The 13,412-nt window shown below is 37.8% G+C and overlaps 1 protein-coding gene across 4 annotated transcripts in view; it reads right to left on the reverse strand.

Moving 5' to 3' along the window:
* Nucleotides 1-13,412, reverse strand: part of PHYHIPL (phytanoyl-CoA 2-hydroxylase interacting protein like) — a 79,642-nt gene that overhangs the window by 17,026 nt on the left and 49,204 nt on the right. The window lies entirely within an intron of this gene.

Consider the following 13,412-nt stretch of genomic DNA (forward strand, 5'->3'; position numbering starts at 1 on the left):
TGGAATAAAGGGGAGGGGTCTGTTTGAACCATCACTCAACCAAATTCAGAGCTGTCCTAAGCAGTGGTGGAAAGTTACACACCCCTGAAGTGATGTAAATTCACTTCGTATCACAGAGGCCAAACATGCCAGGAGAACAAACAATAGCAAAGAGAAGAAAGCGATGAAAGGGCTTTTCCTTGCATTACTTTTAAAATCTCTTGTTGACTCTGTTTCCTGCTAAGGCTTTGTCCTTCTGTCCCTCAAGATGCAAATTAAATCAGCTTAATGAAGTGTAACTTACATTTTCATTTAAGCCCATTATGAACCACCCTCAACATGTATAAATAGATTTGCCTCTTTTGGCATCACTCTGGAAAACCTCCAGTTGTACGGACAAAGATAAATCATCTGGTTCTAAGTTTCTTTGTACTCAGGGGTAAATCTTCAGTGTCTTTAGAGTCATGTTGTGGGAAACATGGACTTGCGATGCTTTTGGAGCAGACATTCTGAAATCACTATTATGCCTCTCCTAAGCTGCCGACACCATTGCCATGGATTTCTGAAAAGGTTCCCAACAGATCAGTGAAAAATTTGAAGGCATTTGGGGCTGTCAGTTTGTACTGTGTAAATCTCAGGCTTGTCCTTGCATCTGAAATGGTTGCTATTAACAAGTTCCTTTATCTGAGGATGAAGGTCCTTGCATTTAATACTGTCTAGATTTAAAACAAAACACAACACAAACCATGGAATGCTTGTGGCTGATGACTGTTTCCAGTTACAATACTGCCTTTTCCAGCTGTAAGTTATACTGAAACATTCTAAGAGCTCACTGGTCTAGCTACCACATTCTCAGCTGAGGGGGTGACATCTAAGTACTTGAGGACAGCAGTTTCTTCAACTTTGATTTCACAATGATTTGCAAAGTCATCTGTTCAAAACCTCAGTTTCATTTCCCAGAAGATATGCATATATTTAGAGATTTCAAATAAATGTAGTGTTGAAAATCATGGAATCTAGTAATTCCCCCCAAAATTAGTTGAAAATAAGGAAACGTCACTGCTTCTTAAAGTCAAGGCACATATTTAAGGCTCAATTAAAAGTTGTAGACAAATAACAAAATAAAATACAGGTCCTACAGAAATTCTAGGTGAAGAATGTCTGTTCTCTGAATTTACCATTAGTAGCAACAAAGAAAAAACCAGTTCAAGACACTTTCAAGAAATGAGATCTTTTGACATTTATATGATGAAAACTGGCTTTGTGGTGCAGAAAAAAAAACATGATGGAAAACCTAGGTGATACAAAACATGTATTATAGGGGGCTATACAGTCAGTATAAAAAACTAAGCCTACGTAACATGCCAAGCTCCCGAAGAACCTTCACCCTTAACACCAACCTGTGGCCCAGGGTTGAAAGTCTGCCACAAAAAAGAAAGCCTAGGTTCGGTGGTGTTTCCTTCCTTCAAACTGTGGCTGGCTGTGCTAAAGCGACTCAGAGCAGCCTCTAGCTTGCTGCAGTTTTTATGGCAGGTAAGACACCCGGAAGCTGCTGAACTAACTGGGAATGCCAAAAGCACAAGGAAGCCCTGGTGATATCCCACAGCCAGCAAATGGGAGGAAAGCCAGCGGAGCAGTTGTCATGCCACTTCTATGTCACTACAATATTCTCCTACGCTGACGTAATTTCATTCGTTTATCTGGGCTGCTGTCACTCAGAGGATAGCGCAGCAAGTGCTGCACTGTACTGTCTTTAGAAAGACACACAAGATATTAATCCCCGCAGTTACTTCTGTGAAGTGTCAGCTCCTTGAAATCTTAGGAATTTGATAAGGGAAACGTAACTAAGGTTTGTGAGCCAGAAAATAAGCAAGGTGAGACTGTACCCACACAGCACAGAATTAAAAGCTAACCCTGGGTCCTTAATACATTCTGGGAAGATACCTGAAAATCAAAAGATGGGGATGAGAGACACAGCAGAATAAATTATGAGGTAAAACAATTTTTGAGACCCTGAAAGATCAAGTTTACTTTATACACAGATACCAGTAGCACACGTGATAGACACATCAAAAGACAAACAAAATCTTATAACACAAATCACATTTTAAAAAAAATGTCACCTTTTTCAGATCTTAAAAATATATCCACTGCAGAAAACAGAAAGTGTTTTTCTCAAGTTAACATTTTAAATACAATGAGATACATTAGCTGTGACCTTTTGAAATAGAAATATTTGATGAGAGGGGATTAATTTCATGAAGAGCACCCAGGTACCATCACATAAGAAATCCTCTTACTAGATACTGATACAACTTAAAAGAACTCATTTGGAAACAATAGCTCCCACATAATGAACAAAGACATCTTTACACCTTCTGAAATGTAAAAAATTCTACCTTTCTTTGTCTTGATAATTCAGCTGATTGGTTATATTTCAGCTCTATATAACCAAAATACTAAGTTTATAATTCTAGAAAACTGATACAGACTGGAAATATTTGAGTGCTATAATTCAGACTGAAATCTCTGACTTACTGTGGAGGTATTTTGTTTTCTCAAAAATTCAACAGGAAAGAGAATTCTTTCTGTGTAACCATCAAAAATGACAGGGAAGTGCCAAGAAATCACGTATTAGCTGCATACCTTAAATTTAACTAAGCAACAATACACTATCATATTTTTCTCCTGAGCTCTGGAATGAGTGGGTCCCTTTCCAGCTGCTAGCTATATAAAACTGTTTTACAGGATCAGGATAATATGTCCCAATCAAGCAAATAATTAACCTGAATATCAAGGATTTCAGTGTTCACCAGAACACCTTGTTCAAGGCAGTCAATGAAACCACACAGAGGAAATACAAATACAACAACATTTATAAAACTATCAAATCAAGACTGGTATTTGTTAGGCCATGTAAGTGGCACTTCTGAAAGATAGCTATTCTATTTCAAAGTTCAACCTGCTAACCATAACCACATAACTAACATTTATGCTTTATTCCTGCTTCTTTTCATGAACAAAACCCGAGTGAGTAGACTCAGACTTTTCAACGTCTCTCTCTCCTCTCCCCCAGAATTCTGGCAAACTAACTCCCAATACAGATTTTTTTATACTTATATAAGCATATTTAAGAAAATGTTCTAAATAAGTAACCTTGTAAAACCAGTTCCTACATTAGATAAAGAGAGAAAGCTTGGCTCTATAAATCCTGTTAGAGGGATAAACCCCTCTAAATCTTCTCCTCTTTTCCTCCCCATGGCTGATGCCAGTTGTGCATTTTCTAGTAAGATATTGTGCACTCTAACCAAAATTAAAAAAAAAAAAAAAAAAAAGATAGTTTTGAAAATAAAGCATCACTTCTTTATAACTACAATATGTATATCTATGTTTGCTGGATCTTTTTGAAATGTTCATACGCATTCAGATTCTCTTGCTGCTTGATTTTAACTCAAGGCTTAATTTTGCTGTTTCCTACTAGTCTACACCATTGAGTTCAGCAGGAATATTCCCCATTGCAAAATGAAGAGAACACAACTAGACCCTGTGAGCACAATTGTGCCTTTAGTATAGCCATCTTCTTCAGCAGAGAGGGTACCCCAAACCTGCACCTACATAAAACACTGAGCAATCTCCAGATTGTCTAGTTTCTGCATTGAAGAATTTCTCTCAGCCTCTTACAAAGGACTCAATTCTTCCTCCATCTCACATGGAGAACAAATGTACTCTACAAGTGGTCCCATGATTCAAATCAGGAGCAGTCCAATATCTCAATCCCACCACTGACAGCAACAAACGTGCAGGCTCTTGGTTCTCACCGAGCGGCACCCCACTCTCTCCCAAGGCTCATTTTTCACTGCCTGCTGTCAGCTGCGGGACTGAAACCTTGTTCTGCAAGCAGCCTCTCGTTTCACAAAGATGGCTCAGAGACTCTGTTGCTACCTGACAGGACGTGTAGAACAGCAACTGAAGGACAGTGCATAATGAAAGAAGAGCATTCAGCACAGTCTTGCAGTTTTGCCAGTTGCTCGACCACTAACTCAACTGAGATGCTCATTTGCCCTTAGCAAAAGCACTTGACTATCATGTAGTTTGAGATCTTGTGCAGATGGCACGTCAGGGGCTTGGTTTCCTCAAATGTGTGTAAGTATGTTTTCCACTAACACCAATGGGAATGCACAATGCAAGTGTGGCAAACCTGACAGCTAGAAGTAACAAATAAAGCATTACAATGGTATATTTTAGAATATGATTCTGCCATCAGAACTGTAGGGCTTTGGTTTACAGCTCAAGCATTCTCTCAGTAGACACTGAATGCAACAACAGGTTCAACAGGAAATTAAGTGTCTCCATACAGAGACGGTTACTATAGCACGCAGAAATCAAACGGTCCCATTATAATATTTCTGTGGAATATAAATTTTGGCTTAAAGACAAAATTCTCAAGAATGGATTTGTTGGGCCATATGTACTCCTTCAAAGTTAAAGATAATAAAACTCAAACTTTTCTTTGCTTCTCAAAAATGACAGTAGGTAGCGTAACAAGAAAAAAGCAGGAACAACATTCACTCCTGTGATAAGATCACAGATGTCTATGGAATTATACCTGAAATAAACTTTCTACAAGAGATGCATACTCTAATTCAAAAGCAAAGGCTGCTGTCCAAAAGATTTTTTTTTTTTTTTGCACATATATATACGACTTACAATGACGTTCATGTGCAATACTGGTAAGATGCACTACTGTGGAAACCACTAATACTCTTACTATGCTAAGAAAAAATAAATTACTAACAAAGGCCAGCATTATCCTTGGGCAGTGAGTCTCTTCAGGGTCACTTTCCATTGAGTGAAGAAAGGCAGTTTCCCAGACCGGATAATCCGAGTACCTACAGTTAGCTCTCACGTTTACCTTTGCCCTGGAGGAGTCTAATTCTTTTCACTGACTAGAGAGGGAGGTCATAGAAGTTAAGAGCTAGCTGAAGTTACCCTCTGTAATTATTTCCTAAATTACATTTGTCAATTCTGATGATTCTTATGATACTACAGCAACCTCTGATAATTTGCAAGATTCCTGACAAAGAGAACTAAAAAAAAAAAAAAAGAACGTGGGGAAAAAAAGTAAGTATTAAAATGCAGCCAATTTCTGAACTCTTATAGCAAAGACATCTACAGCTCACTGACTTAGAAATATCCTTTGGACCGATGCTTTAAAAGGGATAAACTTTTCAAGAACAATTTCTCTGAATTTCTGTGTCAAATACTTCAGTTTTTCACTTATCCCCGCAATATTTTTTCTGAAAGCACTAATAGGATCAAACATCTAAGGACCATTTAATTTTGAATGTGGATGAATTTGTATCTTGAAAACTGCAATTATAGCTAAATTATTCAATAACTGTGATTTAATTAATTTTCCTTTAAAATACATAATGCATTAAATTGCATCATTAAACCAATTTCTCAAAATAACTGTTTCCTCTTTTGTTATTACCATAAAGGAAATTCAGATATATCACTGTGAGCTGTCCTCTGCTGTTATCAGCCAATTGTTCCAATTCAGTGCCAACTCTTCCTTTGATTTTAGACCCATCCTTACCTGAAGCAAAAATTTAAGTAACATTTGGTAACATCTTCAGAAGGACCTAAATGATTTAGAAGTCTTACAGAAATCAACGAGATTTAAGCTGTGTTACTTGAGAGTTGCTGAAAACTCGACCACATAAATGTAACAATTCATACCTATGGCCAAAAGTGGAGGCACACATGAGTTTCACAGACCCAAAGCAAAAGATAAAACCTGACTGAAAGTCTGATAAATGGCTAATACGGCAAGGCTGACCTTATTCTTTCTTTCACTAAGATTAAATTCTTACTGGGTATCCTGATGTCTTGGAAGTATTTAATAGTTATACTTTAGTCATTCAAAACTAAACCACATTTTTAGAATGTCAATAGCCACCAGAAACCCCTTCTGATAGACTGAGTACTAAAATGGAAATAGATGCAAATCTCTGTTGATAAAAATCACACCTTTCTAGAGTTTCCCTTACTCCTTATGGATATGTTTTGCAAGAATATTTCAATGAAAACTGGATGCTTCTATAAAGTACTTGGTGTTCCACAAGGCTGGGCCACCATTGCCCAGTTTTTCCTCTTTCCTTTTCACATTTTTATTACACATAAGTTGAGGAGCGTTAACTCAGTAAAATATTAAGCTATACACACGTGCAAAAAGATTCAATGTTAAATGTGTTAAAAAATACATGGAGAAATTGTGAAAAAAGGAGGTTTTTGTTATCAGATAAACACATGCAACTGTAAGGTTGCGAATAATCATGTAGGTACACATTCCTTTACTAAGGACCAGGAAAACTGTAAGACAACAAAAAAACCACGTAGCCCAGACTAAACTGACATGCCATCATGCCTACATTTCCCTTTATCTAAGATGTGCAGATGTACTGATCCTACCGTGTTCCCAAATCATTGTGGTAGAGAGCTGAGGAGAAGTGATGGGATCTCCTTTTATGACACACGAATATCAAAACCAAGCAAACTGATAAGCTGAGACTGAGTGCAAATACCACCACCAAACGTCAGCATCTTGCTCCTCATCCTGTCTGCTGGGTGACTCATATATACAAAAAAATGTATACCAATATACTGTTCCCACTGAATTCTCTTACACTGTTTATACTAAAGACGTGGATTTATTTTTTACTGTACCTTGTCACGTTGAAGCTAAACAAACTTCTCTGCAACCTTCTCTGGATTGAGAATTGCAGTGTGGCAAAAATAGCTACAGCTGCACTGCAACTCCTACTGACATACCATCGGTTTTCATGCCTCTGACCGTCACAGCTAGGCTAGTGCAATTGTACCTTCTTGAAATCAAACAGGACACTATCGTAGACCACACACACCAAGCCACCACAGTATTTACTACTAATTAAAGTAGTGCTCCCATTTGGTTCAGCACAGCAAGCTTAGGTACACGGGTGGTAAGTGGATCTTCTCAGCATGTGTTGACTACAAGAAGCAGTTTGAAAACAAATTTTAATTACAATGAGCATTTCTCAGCTGCTGAAAGGGAAAGAAGCTAATAAGGGATGTAAAAGGCTCTAAACCATCTTTTAGCTTAATTTAAACGTCATTTAAAAATTAAAATAAACTTTACAGCCATTGATATATACTAGAATTTGTGTATATTACATATCTTCATTTATACGGAATTCCAGATTTGGAAAGCAAGTAACTACATCAGAAACTCTACTGTAAAAGCAGATCAATTTATTACATATTCTTAATTCATTTAGCAGGAGAAGCCTGCATTGGCAGGTATCTATGCATCCTTATGAAATTCTGACCATACTTCAGACTGCCCTCAGACCCATTTTGTGGTGTATTTTTGGAAGGATGCTACCTCAAGTACTGTTTTCCTGGAAAACAGGGAGTGACGTTTTTCAGCAGACTTCCACCCTGTTGATTACTAAAAGGGCAGATTTTTGAGCAGGAAGAGATCTGGAGCTTCTTACGGCATGAGGTTTTTCTCTACTGATGAATAAACAAGTACAGCTGCCTCTGAGACTGTGGAACTGCCTATGTCTCCAAGACTAACAACAAAAGAAAATAGATCTCATAGGTGAAGGCACTGACTGTATGACCCTGGACAAGTTGCTTGGGGCCAGATTCCGATCCAAGTTACACTGCTCTGGGTCACTGGCCTAATTGCTCCAATGCTCTTCATGTAACACAATGTAACTGAGAGCAAAGCATCGGCCTTAATCTTTTAGTGCTTTTAATATTAACCGTATATTAGAGAAGTAAGCGGCCTTTCATGATCTATAATTTCACGTGTACTAAACAAGAGAGATGGACAAACAAACACTTTCATTTCAGTTTATCACTATGCTTATACTCATGCTTATGCTTGTTTACCTCATTCTTATTTGACTGGCAACAACTTGTGCATTTCTTGCAGCTGTGTCTTAACCAAAACCAAAAATGCGTTCTCTGCTTCAAGTTATGTCATGTGAGTTCAAACCTAGCAAGCAGAGGCAGCCTTGTACTCACATGAGCTTTAATTTGACCTGCCAGCTTGCCTGAAAACTGCAACTGCGTTGATCACACAAGGATTTTCGTTTAAGAACCATTTTTCTTTCAAGCAAAGGGAAGCCCAGAGAAAAAGGCAAAACATGTCCCTTGAAGGGCAGCAGAGAGATCTCAGGGCTGGAGACCACAATCTTACCAAGCATTTTGCTTGAGAAAGTAGGGTGCTCAGCATGAGTAGGCTTTTGTAACTCACTGGATATACCCTGGCACTCTGCAGGATGAATGAGCATTTTAGTTCAGTGCACTGGTAATTGCTGTGTGCTTTTCACACAGATCCCTTGTAAGGAATAGGGTCTGGCTCTGTTTTACACCAGTTTGTTCTTTTTAACTGTGATTTGAAATGTATTACATATTCACAATAGTTCAGGAAATTCTACTCTGTAACTTGCACTATTTTTTAAAATTTAATTTTTATGCAGGTTTCAGACTTTTTTTCAGGCCCTGACAAAAAAGGATATAGGGGTTCCGAGAGTCTTTTTTTGGCAAAGGCTGGAGTTCTGTTTTGTTTCATTTTTAGCTGGTTTCCTAGGGCAACCAAACGTAGTAAAGGTCTTTGGAAGCAGGTCTGCCACTGGCTGACTGTTAAAAAGAGGAGAGCATGCATAGATAACTTTGGTTGCTGCCAGTTTCATTAAGGGAGGCAAGCATGCAGAAATGAGAGGACACTGTTAAATACTCCCTATCAAGGGAAAGGCTACAATGAGTTCAAGCTTCTCACTAATACTAGAACATACAAATGACACAACTATAAATACTGTAGTCAAAGGAAATTTTTAAGCAGCGTTTTCACCATGTTAGAATTCATCCCTCACTCAGACCCAGTATAACATATAGGTTGTGTGGGTTTATTAGAAGTCTTGACTCCAGCTCATAATTTTCTTGTCCTGATGGCATTTCTAACAGACCTTTCATGTAAATTCTCCATATGAAGTTTGTCTAATGAAGAGGAGAAAACTCAAACTGAAGTTTTGATGTAATTAGCTTAAAAGAAACTTATAACAATTCTGAACTATCATATTAAAATCCACAAGAACACCATGGTCCTCAATAGTTCCAGAACTATTTTTTTAAAAAGCACAGCTCAGTTGGATACTTTAAATAGTTCCTGTTATAAAGTCTTCTGTAGTCTTACTATTCAGGCTATCAAAGAATCATTGGATCATAGCAAGTGATCCATCACAATCATGGTAAGGCAAAATTAAACTATTACCTGTAGATGAATAGCTGCAAAACCTACTACAAATTCACTAAGCCAACCAAGTCCTCTTGGGTATGTTACTTAAATAAGAATTCATATTTAGATTCGTTTTTCACCTTTTGGATTTATGGCATTTAAAAGCATCTCAAGCAATGCCTTCCAACTCACGATCCTACTATATGAGCTAAATATAACAAGCATAGTAAGATATACTGAAGAATTTAGTTTCATGGTATGGCTTCCGTCTTAAGCATTGCACACTTGTATTAGGGTTGACAGCCTCACCAGACAACCTTGGTGGTTTGCTGACAGTTTGCTCAAGGAAGCAACCCAGAAACCAGCTGAGCATTACAGAACATACAAAAATAGGAAGAGGAGAATCAGTACTTTATTCTTCACATACAGAACCTAATTCTGTCTTCCCTGCAGTTGTACAGTTATGAGAAAGCAGAATACCAGACATGTTCCTACGACACAGGTCATGCTGGGGCAGCTGGCTACCTAATGTGTCATGAAACTTGAAATTAAACTCCCATACTCCAGAAAAGCTGTTATACTCAGATCCCTGTAAATCAAATATGATTTAAGAACTCCATGCTACCTAGACAGAGAGACAAAGTGAAGTACAGAAGCAACATATTCAATGGGTCGAGGTTCCAAAGCATGGTACAAAGCAATTCACAGACAAAGGAAACAACGAAATGTACCTGGGGGAAGAGAAAGTAACCTCCATACGTGGGCAGAGGTGAGAAAATCCCATAAACTGTGTGTGAACTCTTACTGCTCAAATCTGTCCTTTCATGAAGGGTAACGTGGCAGCTGTGTCATCAGAGCACAGGTTAACAGTGGCTAAAATTTCAGTATGTTCCCCACACGAGGGACAGAACTCCTCTGTGGTGTAATGCATTCAGTGAGCAGATACGTTTAGGCATTTTCAATTCCTGTGATTAGACATATGCCTTGAAATTACACTGAAAGTGTAAAGGCTAGAAATTAATCAGAAACATTAGCACTCTGAAAACCACATGTTTACTACAGGGCATTTATATTAATATACCAGCATAAATTCCATCATAAAAATGTAAGTGCATAATATTTACTCTATGTCACCAGATGTACCTTAGTAGCATTAAAATACAATCTGCTGCACACTCCATTCTTAATTTTATCCCTTAGTTTATATAAACATATGTATAATTTCCCTTTACATAAGTTGGAATAAAAGCACCGATGACACCACATGAATCACTCCACTGATACTTATATATTAGTAATCATGGCTGGCCAAGATTGAAAGAGCCTTTTAAAATCTTTTTTATCCTACTGATTTTGAAGTCCATATGCCTTCAACTATGAGTACACATAGAAGTGAACTGAAAAAAACTCCTGGAATAATATTTTTAAAATGTTATTTCTAGCCCAGAACTAAAGATAGAGATGAAATCCAGACAAACTGCAACTTAAAGAGAGAGGTCTGAAATTAGATGCCTATCTGTATGAAATGAGACAGAATACACACAACACAAGTTAGGAAAATACAGTAGTTGTAAGTCCTTAATTATGCTGTGTGACAAATGCAAATTTGTTTTTACACAAAGTCTTATTGAAGCCAATGGAACAGCTCAGGCAATAAATTTATGGGATTCTTCTAACAATTGCAAACTGCAGAATTCTCCTAATGAGAGTGCATTGATACACAAAGCTTAAACATGGGGATTCCTCAAACTCTTCTCCTCCCAGAGCTGCCAGCTGTGTCTGACTTAACAGTATTGGAGAAATAAACTCCAGATGCCATTCCTTGGAACTAAGAAAGAGTGAAACTGGTAATACTTCCTGTCACTCTGTAGGAATGGAAGAGTAACACCAAACTAGTTTTAATTAAGTTTCCCCTCTTTGGTAGCAGCTAGAACTGTCAAGGCTCAGAGAAACTATTGTTAGATTATAAAAACAGTATAGCTAATCATTGTTTTTGAAAACATCCATGCAAAACAGCTTGTTCATTCAAGCACAAATAAAACAAGAACACTCTGTGAAAACAATAAAATAAAATTGATTAATGATTCAACCACAAACACCACTGTGAAAACTGATACAGCTACAAACACTACAATGAATTCTAACCAAACCACCTGTGCTGAAGGTAACATTTTCAAGGTCAAATAAAGGATGCTCCACTGAGCTTTCGTTAGTTCCAACATTATAAGCATTCTATTTGTTCATACTTTCCTATAACAGTGACATATTTTATACATGTATGATGTATTGGCAATGTTAGTACTATTTTTTCAGACATGTTTATAAATTTTTGAAGAAAGTAGCATGCAAGTAAAATGGTTAAAACTTCTATCGAAAGAGAAAAGAAAACAGTGGATGATTCTGGGCTGTGTTCAACCAGAATTAAATATAGCTTTCCAGGTCATATAAAGCACATAAGGCTATGCATGCCAGCAGCATAGCAGGCGTAATTACTGTACCAAGTGGACTAAGAAAAACAAACTCAAACTGTAAGGACTTCTAAACATTACCTCCTCAGCTGTGATTAAAGATGGTGGCACTACTTCAGCAGCACAAAGGGAACTGAGAGCTACCTTATTCAGAAAAGCTGGGGCCTCCAATCATGTTATATATAGGCCATGAATATGAGGAGTGGAGGAAATTACAGAGAATGGGTGAAGGAGGAGATCCTTCTAGATTTTGGAGGGGGAAAATGGAAAATTAATGAGGCAGAGAAGTCCCAGAAGGAAAACCCAAGGTCAGGAAGATAAGCTTCAGCAAGCCTTTGGAGACAATTGAACCCAACAATGCCTGACTGGAACCCATTCAAAAATGATGGATGAAATACTAGAGAACTCTAAATAAGAACGTGATACAGTCTCTCCTTCCCTCCCCTTACACGACAAAAGCGATATTCTGCTTGTTCTAGAAGCTATGGCTCTGGGACCAGAGACCTCACTGGAAAGCTGCTGCAAAAGCTGAACTGGCCCATAGGGCAGACTCAGATCTAGATTATACAGGCATAACTGCCGGGTAAATAGCGAATTCAGAGAAGCGAGCTCAGAACACAGCTTACCAGAGCGGGCAGCGCCATCAGATTAGTAGACTGAGGAGAAAATTGCTACATCTAGTTTAAGATGGAAGATGAAACAGATGAGGAGGTTACTAATGGCTTAACTCTTACTCAAGAAAAACAGGTTTTGTCTTTGAGATTTGCAGAAGATACATGAAATTTTAAGTGAAGGGCTGGCTTGGCATTCCTGCCTCTCAGATACAGGAGAGTGTGCAATTAGTCTTTCCTAAATGATTCCTCCTACCATTGTATTTATTAAGAACTACTGATCTGCAGGGCTCAACACTGGCTGGCAGAGATGAGACTGATACATGGCAAAACAGCTAAGGGGTTCAGGTGTCTGCTGGGCTATCACAGAACCAGTGGCTAGTTCAAGGCTAAATAAGCATCTTTATGAATGGTCTGGAAAGAGAGATCACATTTCTGTATTGCAGACAACATTAAAAATGAGGGAGCTGCAAGCACAAGATGGCTTAGCAACATAAGCAGAAAATGATAAAATGGATTCTGTTACAGAATAAACAAAAGAATGAATATGGGAAATACAATCTGACACAAAGAAGGAGGGACATACATGGGATATGGTACTGTTTAAAAAGCCTTAATTATAACAAGTAGAAATTTCAACTACAAAACACATATTATATATTTGAGTTTCAACCTAGCAATATCAGCATCTAGTTTCAGCAGAGAACAGTGCTTCTGTATGTGAATGTGGCACAATTACACATCAAGTATTTCAGTTGCTTTATAAAGGACCTAGAAAATTTTCAGTGAAGAAGAATTGAAGCAATTGGGGCACAAATAGAATACCAGGCAAAACTGACATAGCTAATCATATAAAACTTGATCATTGCCAGTCAAAACAGTCAATAATCAATTGCACAGATATGAGTGGCAAAAAGCTCTAAAAGGAGGTGAAAAGGGAGGAAGAAGGAAGGAAAACAACTCTTAAAAATTAAATAATGTAAAGGAAAAATGGGGTGACTACATTTCTTGACACAGTGATGTTGAATAGTCAGTTTCTAGCAAAGTTATTAGTGACACTAATAA

Source organism: Falco cherrug, chromosome 9 (assembly GCF_023634085.1).
Source record: "Falco cherrug isolate bFalChe1 chromosome 9, bFalChe1.pri, whole genome shotgun sequence".
NCBI lineage: Eukaryota > Metazoa > Chordata > Aves > Falconiformes > Falconidae > Falco > Falco cherrug.